This window comes from Danio rerio, chromosome 6, assembly GCF_052040795.2.
Source record: "Danio rerio strain M-AB ecotype USA chromosome 6, GRCz13ab, whole genome shotgun sequence".
In the NCBI taxonomy this organism is placed as follows: Eukaryota; Metazoa; Chordata; class Actinopteri; order Cypriniformes; family Danionidae; genus Danio; species Danio rerio.
In genome coordinates this window covers 57,552,501-57,566,506 of record NC_141026.1, presented here as the reverse complement: position 1 = coordinate 57,566,506, position 14,006 = coordinate 57,552,501, and the positions used below count along the sequence as shown (strand labels likewise).

The 14,006-nt window shown below is 35.3% G+C and overlaps 3 protein-coding genes across 20 annotated transcripts in view; 1 reads left to right on the top strand and 2 right to left on the bottom strand.

The window, feature by feature from the left end:
* slc12a5a (solute carrier family 12 member 5a) overlaps positions 1-14,006 on the top strand; it is a 2,560,186-nt gene that overhangs the window by 1,036,073 nt on the left and 1,510,107 nt on the right. The gene's annotated exons all lie outside the window — the stretch shown is intronic.
* Positions 1-14,006, bottom strand: part of nav1b (neuron navigator 1b) — a 947,042-nt gene that overhangs the window by 182,325 nt on the left and 750,711 nt on the right. The gene's annotated exons all lie outside the window — the stretch shown is intronic.
* Positions 1-14,006, bottom strand: part of LOC148679702 (uncharacterized) — a 378,972-nt gene that overhangs the window by 36,899 nt on the left and 328,067 nt on the right. The gene's annotated exons all lie outside the window — the stretch shown is intronic.

Sequence of the window (14,006 nt, the reverse complement as noted above, 5' to 3'; positions counted from 1 at the left end):
TGGGCCTAAGTCCTACCTCCCTTATATCCCTTCTTTTTGCTTCATACAAAAATTATATCAAGAGCCATGCTTAGTATATATAAGATCACCATCATAATATTTAAACTTTGTTTTGTTGACTTGCAACACTCACTGCGTGCCGCTGCAGCAATTTTTCCGGCGTGCATGTTCACAACCGCGACTTTCATCTAGAGCAGCGCGTTAGCATCAAGCAGGAGCACTGCATGAGGCGGGCGGGTTTGGGTTTTTTGCGCACACTTTGCTTTTTGATTAAACTACATTGCTTTCATTAGCGTTGGTTTGGTTGCACATATAGAATTTAAGAATAAGTCTTTACTCTGGGATTACCACTCTTAATAAATACACTTGCATATAAAGGAAATCAGCGAGGCAGTGGCTCAGTTGGCGTTTCTGTGTGGAGTTTGCATGATCTACCTGCCTTCGCGTGGGTTTCCTCCGGGTGCTCCGGTTTCCCCCACAGTCCAAAGACATGCGGTACAGGTGAATTGGGTAGGCTAAACTGTCCGGAGTGTATGAGTGTGTGTGTGGATGTTTCCCAGAGATGGGTTGCGGCTGGAAGGGCATCCGCTGCGTAAAAACTTGCTGGATAAATTGGTGGTTTATTCAGCTGTGGCGACCCCAGATTAATAAAGGGACTAAGCCGACAAGAAAATGAATGAATGAATGATAAAGGAAATCGTATCGCAAAGCATTTACTGGGGCACTGGCAGTGTTTCTCATCTGGTGGGTCGCTACCCACTTTTGGAACATTGAAACATTTTCAGTGGGTCGCGGAGTGTGTGGTCAAAAACAACAACAAAAGTTTAATTTTTTACTTATTTTGCTTATACCGAACTTTTATTTTGAAATGGGCATGCAACAACCGTACCGTATGAAATGTAAAATTTCATTTAATTATAGCAACAAATATGTTGAAGCGCAAGCACGACCCTGAATATGTAAAGTACGGATTTACATATATTGACGACAAAAAAGACTTAAAGCCTCAGTGTGTCATATGTAGCGAGGTGCTCTAATAAGAGGGCATGAAACCTTCTAAATTAAAACGACATTTAGAAACCAGACAACATGTTTTAATAACAATTCAGTTCTGTTCATGATAACTGAACCTTTCCTCAACCTAACCACTGTTTACAGTATTTGTTGTTTTTTACTTTGTAATATTATGATTTATCTTATGATAATAATCTTATGCTGAGTTCACACCAGACGCGGAACGCGCGGATAAATCGTGATATGCACGAAATATAAATAGCCGCATGAACATTGGAGTTTACTCGCTTCATTCGCGCGTCAAATCCGCTTCATTCGTGCGTCAACTTCACATCAGAACAGACGCGGATTCGCGTGATGGGCAGGGCTTTTGTTTGCCCATGTCACTCTAGCTTCGTTGCTAAATGGCTAACATGGATTTTATGGAGAAAATAACAGTGTTTATGTGCTTTATGAAGGCTGAAAAACAGCGTCGATACGTTTAGGGCCGTGTCTGACTCCACTGGATTCTTTCAGAGGTGCATCCAGCTCTGTGAGTTCATAAACTTCTCCAGAAACTACACCTGACGGAGGCTTTCAGCGGTGCTTCTGACTGAGCCGAGCCCAGTTTGATGAACTTTTTTTGTTGTAGGCTGGAGGACTATCCCCGGGACAATGACAACAGGCGATACGCTACAATCACGCCCCCACAAGAGCAAGCTGCTGATTGGCACGAATGTCCGCCTAAGTTCACATTTTCAAACTCGAGCAACACCTATCGCGCAATTCGCGTCGTTCGTGCCCCGCCATTTACATGTATCGCGCCTCAGGATGTCTATTCGCACGTTTGCATTGACTTTACATGCAAATTTCTCTCGCTTGACGCATGTTCTGCGTCTGATATAAACTCAGCATTATGATTTTTTCTTATGATTTATCTGTCACTAATTGTTTATGTAACAAATAAATACAAATGAATTATAATTCCTAAAATTGTATTATAGTTCCTAAAAATTTGGGTCTCGGCTTGATGACCATGTAAAAATGTGGGTCCCATGGCCAAACCTTTTGAGAATCCCTGGGCACTGGTGATTTTAACTGTGTCACGTGCCCCAGTAAATGTGGTCTAGCGACACCCCTGGTCTAGATCATTAAAATAGAGCCCATTGTGTCAGCATAGTGGCAGATTGAAAAAGATAACTAATGCTAATGAGTGAGAGATGGTCACTAATGGGCAGGGCTTTCCCTCTCTGATGACACGTACAAGGGGAGAATGTCGATCAAAGTGTTTCTGCAGACAGTTTTTATCTTGTGTGATCATAAATAATAAAATTAATACATTTTTACCATTAGAAGCTGCTAAATTCACACACTGCTCCCACACAGCCATGTTTAAACCTCTAATAAAGGTGATATTTGCATAATACGTCTGTAACGAGGAGTCGGACACGGAGGGATCCATTTGCAGTGTATTTATTAAACACAGTTTAATCACAATCACACAATACGCACTAGCGTGCGAACTCACATCAAACGTAATTAGTATGGGTCTATAGGCAGGCGGCTGGCTGTCAAAGAGTGAGATAGCAGGCATGGGTCAGAGGCATGCGGCGTGGATCAGAGGCGAGATATCAGGCTGGGTTCAGGGCAGGCGGCGTGGATCAAAGTCAAGGATACAAGCAAGGTTCGAGGCAGGCAAGGTCGATATACAGTCCAGATAATACACGGGAGATCAGGCAAGGAAATAACGCTCAGTAATGTCAGACAGGGCAGAACAAGACTTCGCACAGGACTGAGTGTGTGAGCTGCTTATAAGTGTTGCATGGATCATCAGTGTGATGTGCTGCAGGTGTGTGTAGCAATCAGTGTATGAGCATGACGTAACGGTTTAGAAGTCCGGTGATGGTGACCTCAAGGGGAATGACTGGGACCGAGTCGGTGACAACGACCCCTTTAACAGTAAAGTAACTAACTGATATTTATAATGTATTTAATTATTATTCATTCCATGGACATATTTTGTAAAAAAAAAAAAAAAAAAGTCATTAATTTAGTTTTATTCAATTTATTTTATTTTAGTTGAGTTTTATATGTGAGTTTTACTTAATTCAGGGTCTTATCGTAGACCATAATTATCGCTGTTGTTTATACACGATGCATAAAGCCACATTATATTAGATTACATTAATAGCCAAATTAATCCTTGCTTCAGAAATCAAATCACCCCACACAGAATTGCGCATTTGCATGGCTGATATTGAATTTAATGGCATGCATTATTCAGCCCTTCTTATTTATTTTCAGGTTAATTAAATTAAAAGTCTTGTTTCCCAGTTTGCCATCTGCTGTCGCTTTGAGCGCACGGATGACTTGTTCTCTGTGTGTGTATGTGTGTGTGTTTCCCATCTGAAGGGTCCTAATTTCAGTCTGTTATGAAGGTTAAAAATATGCCGGAGGGAAGCATCTTTTCTCTCCGCACTTCTTATTGTCTTTGCTCTATTCATCATGTCAGATTGTCTTCCAAATATAATAGTTAGCCACAATGACTGTAATTAACTCTAATTTCTAAAACATATAGTTGTGGCTTTAGATTCTGATTGGATGAGTCATGCTCAAAGCCAGTGTAATAAGCAGATGTAAACACGTGTGCGCTTTGCAAAATCACTATTCAGATGACCATATTCATGCAGTATGAACAAAAATAAACTGGTATCTAAAGGTAATGGACGCTTTCCACAGTTCTGGGTTTTTCAGCAGCGGAAGTCATCATAGTAAACTTACAACACAGTGAATAGGAGAGCACAACAAATCATATTTTTATAATCCTATTTGCTGAAATAATAAAAGAAAAACTTCACAAATGTGTTATCAAGACTGTCAGAAAGAGGAAAACAATAGCGTGAGACTGATAACGGCAGCCGGAAGAGAGAACAACGTCACATTTAGTGTCCTGCCTTCATAAACGCTGCACTAGAAACACCTCACCTCATTCGTTTGTTTGTAATTTAAAGCAAAGATGATATAATACATACATAAACACATATAAATGTTCACACACTTTTTAAAAAATCAAAATATTTAAAACTTTTAAGGATTTAAGATGCTGATGACCGTTAAACTCGCCATAACAGTCTTGTGAAAAGGGTTCATCAAAAAGAAGCATTCGTCTTATTCAGATATGACTGGCTTTATTAACAGACTTTTATGTGTCTTTGAGATTATTGATCTTATTTTTCATGATTATTAATTATTTTTGTTGATTAATAATAGGTGTACAATGCGATAGTCTATATATCAGTGTTTCTAAGCCCTCTAGATGTTGCCATGGAGTATTTTATGCTACATAATAAATGAACAAAAAATTCTATAAACTAAATTAATTATAAAAAAATTATTCATTCAGTTATTTATTCATTCGTTTTCCTTTAGTTTAGTCCCTTTAGTCAGTGGTGGCCACAGTGGAATGAATCACCAACTTATCCAGCAAATGTTTTACAAAGTGGATGCCCTTTCAACTGCAACCCAGTACTGGGAAAACACATTCACACATGCATACATACACATATATATATATATATATATATATATATATATATATATATATATATATATATATATATATATATATATACACACACACACACACACACACACACATTATTATTATTATTATTATTATTATTATTATTATTATTATTATTATTATTATTAATTCATTCATTTTCTTGTCTGCTTAGTCCCATTATTAATCCTGGGGTGACCACAGCGGAATGAAGCCGCAACCCATCTTTGGGAAACACTCATTATAATAATAATAATTATTATTATTATTATTATTATTATTATTATTATTATTATTATTATTATTATTATTATTAATAGCATTATTATTATTATTATTATTATTATTATTATAAGCATTATTAGCATTATTATTATTATTAGCATTATTATTAGCATTATTATTATTATTAGCATTATTAGCATTATCATTATTTATATAATTAGCATTGTTATTATCATTATTATTATTACTATCATTATTATTATCATTATCATTATTATTATTAGCATTATTATTAGTACTAGTAGTAATAGTATTGTTATTATTGTTATTATTATTATTATTATTATTATTATTATTATTAATAATATTGTTTTGTAATTGATTACAACACATTTAATTAATTCCCAAAAAATATTGTGAAAATGTCAAATTATTATACTATTAATATTATAAACATGTGAAATATTATTAAAGTAGTAAAATAATTGACTTTTCTAGTTTTTAACTATCTTGCATTTCGCACCATTGCATATTTCTATTAAATAATTGTAGTATTTTTATAGTTTTTTTTTAACTCAATGTACGTATTTATTTGTTCATGTATTTAAATCAAAATTAAGAATATTTAATTTATAAAATGAATTTAATTCATTTTAATGAGTAAAATATAATTAACATATTGCATTTTATGGGTGAGGCAGTGGCGCAGTAGGTAGTGCTGTCGCCTCACAGCAAGAAGGTTGCTGGGTCGCTCGTTCGAACCTTGGCTCAGTTGGCGTATCTGTGTGGAGTTTGCATGTTCTCTCTGCCTTCGCGTGGGTTTCCTCCAGGTGCTCCATTTTCCCCCACAGTCCAAAGACATGTGGTGCAGGTGAATTGGGTAGGCTAAAATGTCCGTAGTGTATGAGTGTGTGTGTGTGTGTGTGTGAATGTGTGTGAATGTTTCCCAGAGATGGGTTGCGGCTGAAAGGGCATTCGCTGCATAAAAACTTGCTGGATAAGTTGGGGGTTCATTCCGCTGTGGCGACCCCGGATTAATAAAGGGACTAAGCCGACAAGAAAATGAATGAATGACTATTGCATTTTTTGGATGAGACAGACTCACATTGCATTCAAATAATCAATCAGAACATATCTGCAACCTTATATCAACCACCTGGCATCAAAGTATTAATCAATATTTTCTTCAAATGCTCTTTAATACTATTGTCGTTGGCATAGTTATCAAGAAGGTCACTGGTTTGAGTCTTGGCTGGGTCAGTTGGCATTTCTGTGTGGAGTTTGCATGTTCTCCCTGTGTTGGCATGGGCTCCGGTTTCCCCCACAGTCCAAAGACATGCGATATAGGTGAATTAAGTAAACAAACATGTTCGTAGTGTATGTGTGTGTGTGTATGTGTGAATGAGAGTGTATGGGTGTTTCCTAGTACTGGGTTGCAGCTGAAAGGGCATCCGCTGTGTAAAACCTATGCTGTAATAGTTGGTGGTTCATTCCGCTGTGGCGACCCGTGATAAATAATGGACCAAGCTGAAGAAAAAATAAATAAATGAATGAATGAATACTATTGTCTTCATACGAAGTAAATGTCCAGTTTCCTGCTGCTCTTACTGTAGTTTCAGTGACGTGAGCGACTGAACTCTGATCAGTTATTCAGCGCATGTTTTCTTCACTCCAAAGAGTCACGTGGGACTTTCACTCAGACGCCTATTAGATCACATTTAATCAACTGTGTGAATTGAAAAGTGCTTTCACGAGCCCTTGAGAAAGTGTGTGTGTGTGTGTGTGTGTGTGTGTGTGTGTGTGTGTGTGTGTGTGTGTGTGGTCGTCCAGTCGTCCGCTGTGGATTGAACCGAGTTTTCCTGTCTGCCCTTTTTTGGACTCTGGGATAATTGTGTTTTATTGACAGTGTCCTTGTTCAAGGTTCAAGGGACACATTTCAGTGGAGGTGTTTTTGGGTGCTGTGTTGATGGACGTATACTGAGTCCCCATTTATCAAGCTGGCAGACCTTTACTCACGATGTGTTAGTAATTACTGGCTGCCACACACACACACACACACACACACGTACAAACTTTCTATCTGAATATCACTTTGAAAGCCCTTGAAACGAACCCCACACACTGAAGCACAATGATAGTGAATGTTTATTAGCTGGAATTAGAGGTTGTTTGTTTATCCAGCTTATCAGTGCAAAAGTTAGCTGTATTTTTTTTATCTTACATATTAATTTAAAAATTTATTTAATACATAACACACCATGCTGTCAACCTCAACTTCTGTTACCGACCTATTTATATGCTCAACTTGAAAAATTAATGCTCATCATTTATTGTTTATGCACATCATATACTGTGTTGTACAATATCAGGGTTATAGTGTGGTTTATTTTTATTCTTTAATCAATTTTGTACTGCTATATACTTTTTTTTCTTTGTACTGTTATTGTCTTTTTTAACTTTTGTTTGTTAAAAATCCTATAAATAACTTTTTAAAAATTATTTAAGTAAATTCAATAATATTTAATATAAAATATATTTAATAAAAACATCTAAATATATTAAAAAATAATTAAAATAAATTTTGATTAAATTATTTTTATTGAATTTTATTTTTCATTCATTAAATTTATTGAAATAAATTAAATAAATATATTATTTAAATACCCATTTAAAATTGTTTTAAGAAATTATATTATTATCAAACTGTTTTTGTTATAAACATGTGAAATATGATTATAAAATAATTAACTTCTCATATTTCTAGCATCTCGCAACATTGCAATTTTCCATGAAACAATTTACTCGAATCAAATTTTTTTCTCTTTAAATCTCAATGTATTTATTTATTCGTTCATTTATTTACATCAAATATAAACGTATTCAATTTATAAAATTAACCTAGTTAATGAGTAAAAATAAAATTAACAATTTCATTCATTTGTTCATTTTCCTTCAGCTTAGTCCCTTAATTCATCAGGGGTGCCACCTCCAAATTATCTAGCATATGTTTAATACGGCGGATGCCCTTCCAGCTGCAACCCAGAACTGGGAAACATCCATACACACTCATTCACACACACACACACACAGACTCATAGAGCTCGATTTTGACGATCCATGCTCAAGTCCCAGGCCACAAAAGCATTAAGGGTGTGTCAGAATCCACTTTTGCTATTTTAAGGACGGAAAAATCTGCTTTGTGCCTTGGCACATGGTCTAACAGGGTTGAGCTTAATCTCTTAATGAGTTATAGGTGTGTTTTGAGAATAAACCAATCAGAGTCTCATCTCTCATTCCCTTTAAGAGTCAGCTGCGTTGAGCCATAAGCGCATTTGCTATTTACATGACAGATTTTGTAAGTGGAAAAGCTGAGAGAAACTTTCACTTGAGAGAAAACAGTTAAACGGAGCATCTACAGCGCCAGGATGAGAGACGAGCCTTCTCATTCTTTACTTTCACTTTCACTCTCGTGGATAGGCAAACGTGTCATACGCACAGACATCAATTAGCCTATAAATAATTAATTTGGTTTGTTAAGCGCAAATATTTGTTTCAAAACTTTTTCTAAATTCAGTTCTAATTTCTAGCAAATAATAAATTAACAATAATAAAGTTATATCCTAATACACATGCTGTGCCCCATATGGTCTAAAACCTGGCAGGTGGACTAATCTAAGCATGTTTTTGATAAAATAAATATAAATATGGATATAATAAATAATACTAATGATAATATTAATGATAATAATAACATTATACACAAGCAAATTGTTATGAATAAATTGAAAAAGCCCCTTGACTTGAAGAAGGCATGAAAGTATGATTTTTATATTTATGTAGGCTAGAAAATAATATTTTTAAAAATATTTTAATCCTTTTGTTTTTTATTTTTAATCCTTTAATAAAATTAAATTTTTCATCTGTAAAGATATTTGCGTATTGTTGTACATACTGTGTGTATTAAGCAGTGTGTAAGGGAGGCGCATAACTAACGCGCTCTGCGCTGGACTTTAGACCTCCTCTAAGCTTGTCTATTGAACAGACTATTATAGTTCCTCAAAATACCAATGCGCCTCCTTTTTTAGAGCAGAACATCTATGGGCGCACATATGAGCGCAAATGCATTTGCTATTTGAACAGCTTGGGGCAAAATGTCAAAACGACTCTTGCGCCAAGCTGAAACTAGCAAACAACATTTGCGTCGCGTCTTGCGCCGCAATGCGCCGGGTGAATGATAGGGCCCATACAGTTAGCTGTATATTTTATAATGCAATGTTATAAAAATAGAGATATTATAGTAAATTACAAGCAAAAACTGCAATAATACAAAACAGACTCAAAATGCGTTCAATTTCAGTTTATTTCTGTTAATAACTTGGATTTAAAATGGAGAAAAACTGATCAATTCTGTAAATTTACACAGAAAATCATTCAACTTTCAGGTTTATCATCATAAATTTAAGGTTTTAATGCTTTATTTTGTAAAATCGCTCTGTGTGTTTACAGTTATTTGCTTTTAAAGTACAGTTTTTCATGTGCAATAACTAATTATTCTTTATTATTGTAAAGTTTATATTTTTACATTATAGTATAATTATATAAATGAACCCTTGTCTTTACAGAAAAAAACACAAGTACAACCAAATAGTATCTGCTAAATAAAAGGTAATTAGAAGTTGTTTTATGTGTGCAAGATTTTACAATGGACATCACATTTCAGGGTTTTATTTATTAATATTATTATTATTTATATATATATATATATATATATATATATATATATATATATATATATATATATATATATATATATATATATGTTTTTTTTTTTTTTAATTTATTTATTTATTTTTTTTCTGGAGGATTTCACCTAATTCACTGCCAGCAGTCTCTGAGATTGGATTCAGTTGAATGGCAGTACAGGTCTGCACGCTGCAATCTGAAAACTAAAATCTATCCTGGAGCTCAGAAGATTTATAGTTTTCCCACATATTTTGACAACTGACCTTCTATTTCTATAATTAGTGATTACAGGAGAGACATTTTTTAAAGTCATTTTATCAAGATTACACTCAAAAGGAGCAATTAGTAGCCCATTAATTATTTTATAGTTGTGGCTAACGTAATACAGGAGCATTTCCATGTGAATGTCAACCTCACCATGTAAAAACAAACATGTGTAGGCTATTATTGTATAAATACTGTAATTTTGTCACAACCTGTCTTCCTCGTGTGTTTGTTTTCCTCATGTGACCCTCACCATGTGCTTCTTTGTTTCAGTTCCCGCCACTAGTTAATGTTCATCTGTTCCACCTGTGTTCATCCCCTGTGTTTAATCAGTTCATCATCCACTGTGCATTTATAGTCCTGTGTTCCGTTGAGTCATGTTCTGGTATTCTCTCTATGTCGATGTCTGTCTTCACTCCATGCTCTTCCTATGTTCATCTCCGTAAGTTTTGTAATTAAATATATGTGTTTTGATAATCCTGAGATCCTGTGTCTTCTTCAAGTGAAACCAGATGTCTCAAATTCACTGTAAAAACACTAAAACATGTCTCTGTCAATGTTTTTTAACTTTTTTTTTTTTTTTTTGATTTGCTTAAGTCGCACAAGTGTCAATGTCACATCTGTCACATGCATAATGGAGAGATGTCACATCCATAACCAAGCTTTTTCCCCATAAATGCAAACATGTAAAAAAAAATCTATACTTTTGTTCTGTACTGAGCCAACTCTTACCATTTTTATTAGCACTATTTTTTTTTTTGGGGGTGCAGTATTATTCATAGAATTTATACAAAGATTATTGTATACTATAAACTCACTTTTTTTGTCACATACATAACACATGTATTTTCCCTCAATTAAAATATGAAACAGATTGATATTTTTCTGATTCTATCAATAGGGTATACTGTATGTCGAGCTAGTGTTTTCACCAAACCTCCGGTGACCTGTTATTTTGAACTTTTTTCCATTTTTATACGGTTCCTTATACAGCATCGATGTTGTAATGTCATTAAAATACATTCAGTTAAAAAAGCTTTGGCATTGATTTAGTTGCTCAAGCGTAAAACGAGACAAAAAGCTGTTTACTTGCACGCGCCCGTCAGAATCAGCAGGCTAGCGCAGAAGCTCCATTGAGTATACTGGGGTAAAATAAATTTAATTTATTATTATAAAGACATGGCGGGGGAAGTGTTATTTAATGCAGTGCTTTTTGTACAATCTGAGCCCCACTTTACATCGGATATCACTCAGCTAGTGGAGATTGCTGACTTGCATTGGCAAACAGTTCGTCGGAAGCGCTTGACCCAAGTTCCTGGCAAATTAAAAGTCCTATTAGCATGCTTCAGCATATAGTAGTTGTTTTGTTATATAGTTGTTTTGGAAAATGCAATTTACTATACAATTGGGAAAAAAATTGTTTCAAATATCATTTGCATATCGCTATAATTGCTCTCAAGTGAGCCAATAAATGTTTTAATTCTTGGTTTTTTATTATTAGCCATTAATTTGTTTTATTATTGCAAATAAATAAACAGTGCCAATTTTGCGATTTCACATTCTCGATAACACAACATTTATTTAACAAAATATTTATTTCTTTTTTTTACACCTGTGAATTGATTCAGTTGTTCCGAAACAGAGATTACAATTGTTATATTGTTGCTCTTTGCTCTTGGTGCGGTTTGCTTTCACACGGCAAAGTTTCTAAACGAACTAAAAGAGGGATGCGGTGAGGAGAGGTGAGAAGGGTGCGTGACGTATTTGAGGACTGGGAGGGAGATGCGCGGTTTCCGGGAGATTATCACTCATTTGAGGGCATCCGGGAGTCCCTGGGCATTTGCAGGAGACTCCCGAAACCTTCGGAAGACTTGGGATGTCTGGAATGACCTCCCGCCCTACTCATAATTCTCTTTTCATATAGCCGATTCAGTGGCGTAGCGGACGGGCCCGCAGGGCACGCACCTCAGAGGGCCCCGCGTGATTAGGGGGCCCCACGTCGTCACGATTTGAAAACCTGGCAACCGCAATAATCAAACCCCTGGGAACAACTGTGGTCGGAACCAATGTTTACAGAACTGTGTTTTCTGAACTCCTCTAAAGCGGTGGACTACTTCACACTGATTGCTTGCCGCCGAACTGCGTCATAACTGATTACCATAAAGTTGACTTGATTTCAACTCTCCTAGACGCCCACACCGGAAAAGATGTGCTGCGCTGCTCCTCGCCGCCGATTCTCATTGAAAATGAATGACTTCCGGTTACTTTGACGCTCTCCCCGCTTGTTTGTGATCGCTCCTCAGTTTGTGAAGGCTTCCCCCCGTTGTCACTCCACCCCGCGCCTCCTTCCCCGCTCCTCAATTTTTGATCGCTTCCTCGCTCCACCGACTCCCCCCGTCCCCTCAGTTTGTGATCGCAGTTTTTAGAGTGTATAAGGATAAGCTGGATAAGTTGCCGGTTCATTCCGCTGTGGCGATTGCAGATTAATAAAGGGACTAAGCCAAAAAGAAAATGAATGAATGAAATGATTGCATGTATAAATTTGTCATAAATGGGTTGTTTTTGTTCCATCACATACATTAAATGTTTAAATATCTAATACATATGGTACTGCCTATATTATTTCACCATCTGGACACCAATATAAATTGTGAATGTCCGTGTCCAAGGATGGGGCTGTGTCGGTGTGGTAATGTGGGTTAGTGGCTACAGTGCCAGAGCTGATTTTTAGTTTCAGTCCTCCCCTGCCAGTATGGTAAAATAGCATTAGATTCAGTTTGGTTGAAACCAATGATCTTGCCTGCCACCTTCACCAGGCTACTCAACCTGTTCTTGTTTAACATACCAAGCTACAATGAGGAAAGATAAAACAGATTCAATAAATTGTTTATAAAACACACTGTAAAAAAAAACAAATTTTACAGAAAATATCCCTAAATTTTTTACAGTATTTTTTTGTCATTTAAAATTATATGTAGAACTTAGTAAAATGACAAACAATCTCTCTAAATTCACAGTTTGACTCTCATTTTAGGTACTTTATCATTAAAGACAAATTACTGACATTTTTGTTTTTTATGCAGGGAAATTAGAGTATTATTTATACAGTTTTTTTTTCTGTTATTTTAAATTTTATTAAAAAATCCATAAAAATTACAAACAATGTCTGTAAATTAACAGCTGGACTGTTATTTTATGTACTATACAAGTAATAATAAATTACAGCAATTTGTCTGTTTTATACAATTAAACTGCCGTATTATTTACAGTGTTTTTTCCTGTTTTTCCAAGTACATTTAAAATTACGTAAAATTAAAGTCATAAATTGTAATTACTTGCTCTGTAAAAAAAAATAAATAAATAAATCTACCGATATTTTCATCAAAATGTTTACAGAAAAACACTGTTATTATACAGACTTTTCCTAGATTATTACGATCAAATCCGTTCAATTAAGTTACACACTAAGTGCACCTGTTCTGGATTACACACACACAGTCGGAGGATCGTTATGAACTGATTACATGCACTTTAAAAGCAGCTTAGACCAATTGCTTAGTCTTGTTACTGTGAACATTATGACACGTTTCTCTTCTTTTGCCTTGCTTTGTTTGTTAATTGTTTGCGTTGTTTGCTGCCGGGACTGACCATTTGCTTGTTTTTTGACCATGACTCTGGATTCCCTGCATAATGTTACATCTGTTTGCCCCTGTGTTGACTGTTGTTTGCCTGACCATCTCTGTGTAAAACCTGCATTTGGATCTGCACTCCTTTGTCAGCGTCCCCTTCATGTTACACTTCCATTTCATTTTAGATCTGTAACTGAATCATTCCATATAACTTAAACCTCTACTTGATTCACATAAACACTATTCAATAAAATGTATCAACTGTAATTTTAAAGTTGAGAATTTTAATCAGTTGTATCTCGTTTGTTGTTTTTTCCAAAATTTTTTGATCCAAAATAAAACTGTTAAATTACGATCATGAGCATGTCTTGGCATTTTATTAAAGGTGTTTAATCGTAATGATTTAGGGAAAATTCTTTTAAATAACATTGTTTTCTCTTGAACTTTTAGTGCAGTCACTTTATTGATGGTGTTTGATCATAATAATGTAGGAAAAGTCTGTATAATAACAGTGTTTCTTTGTAAACTCTTAGCATGTAACTTAATTGAACGAATTTGATCGTAATAATCTAGGAAAAGTCTGTGAAATA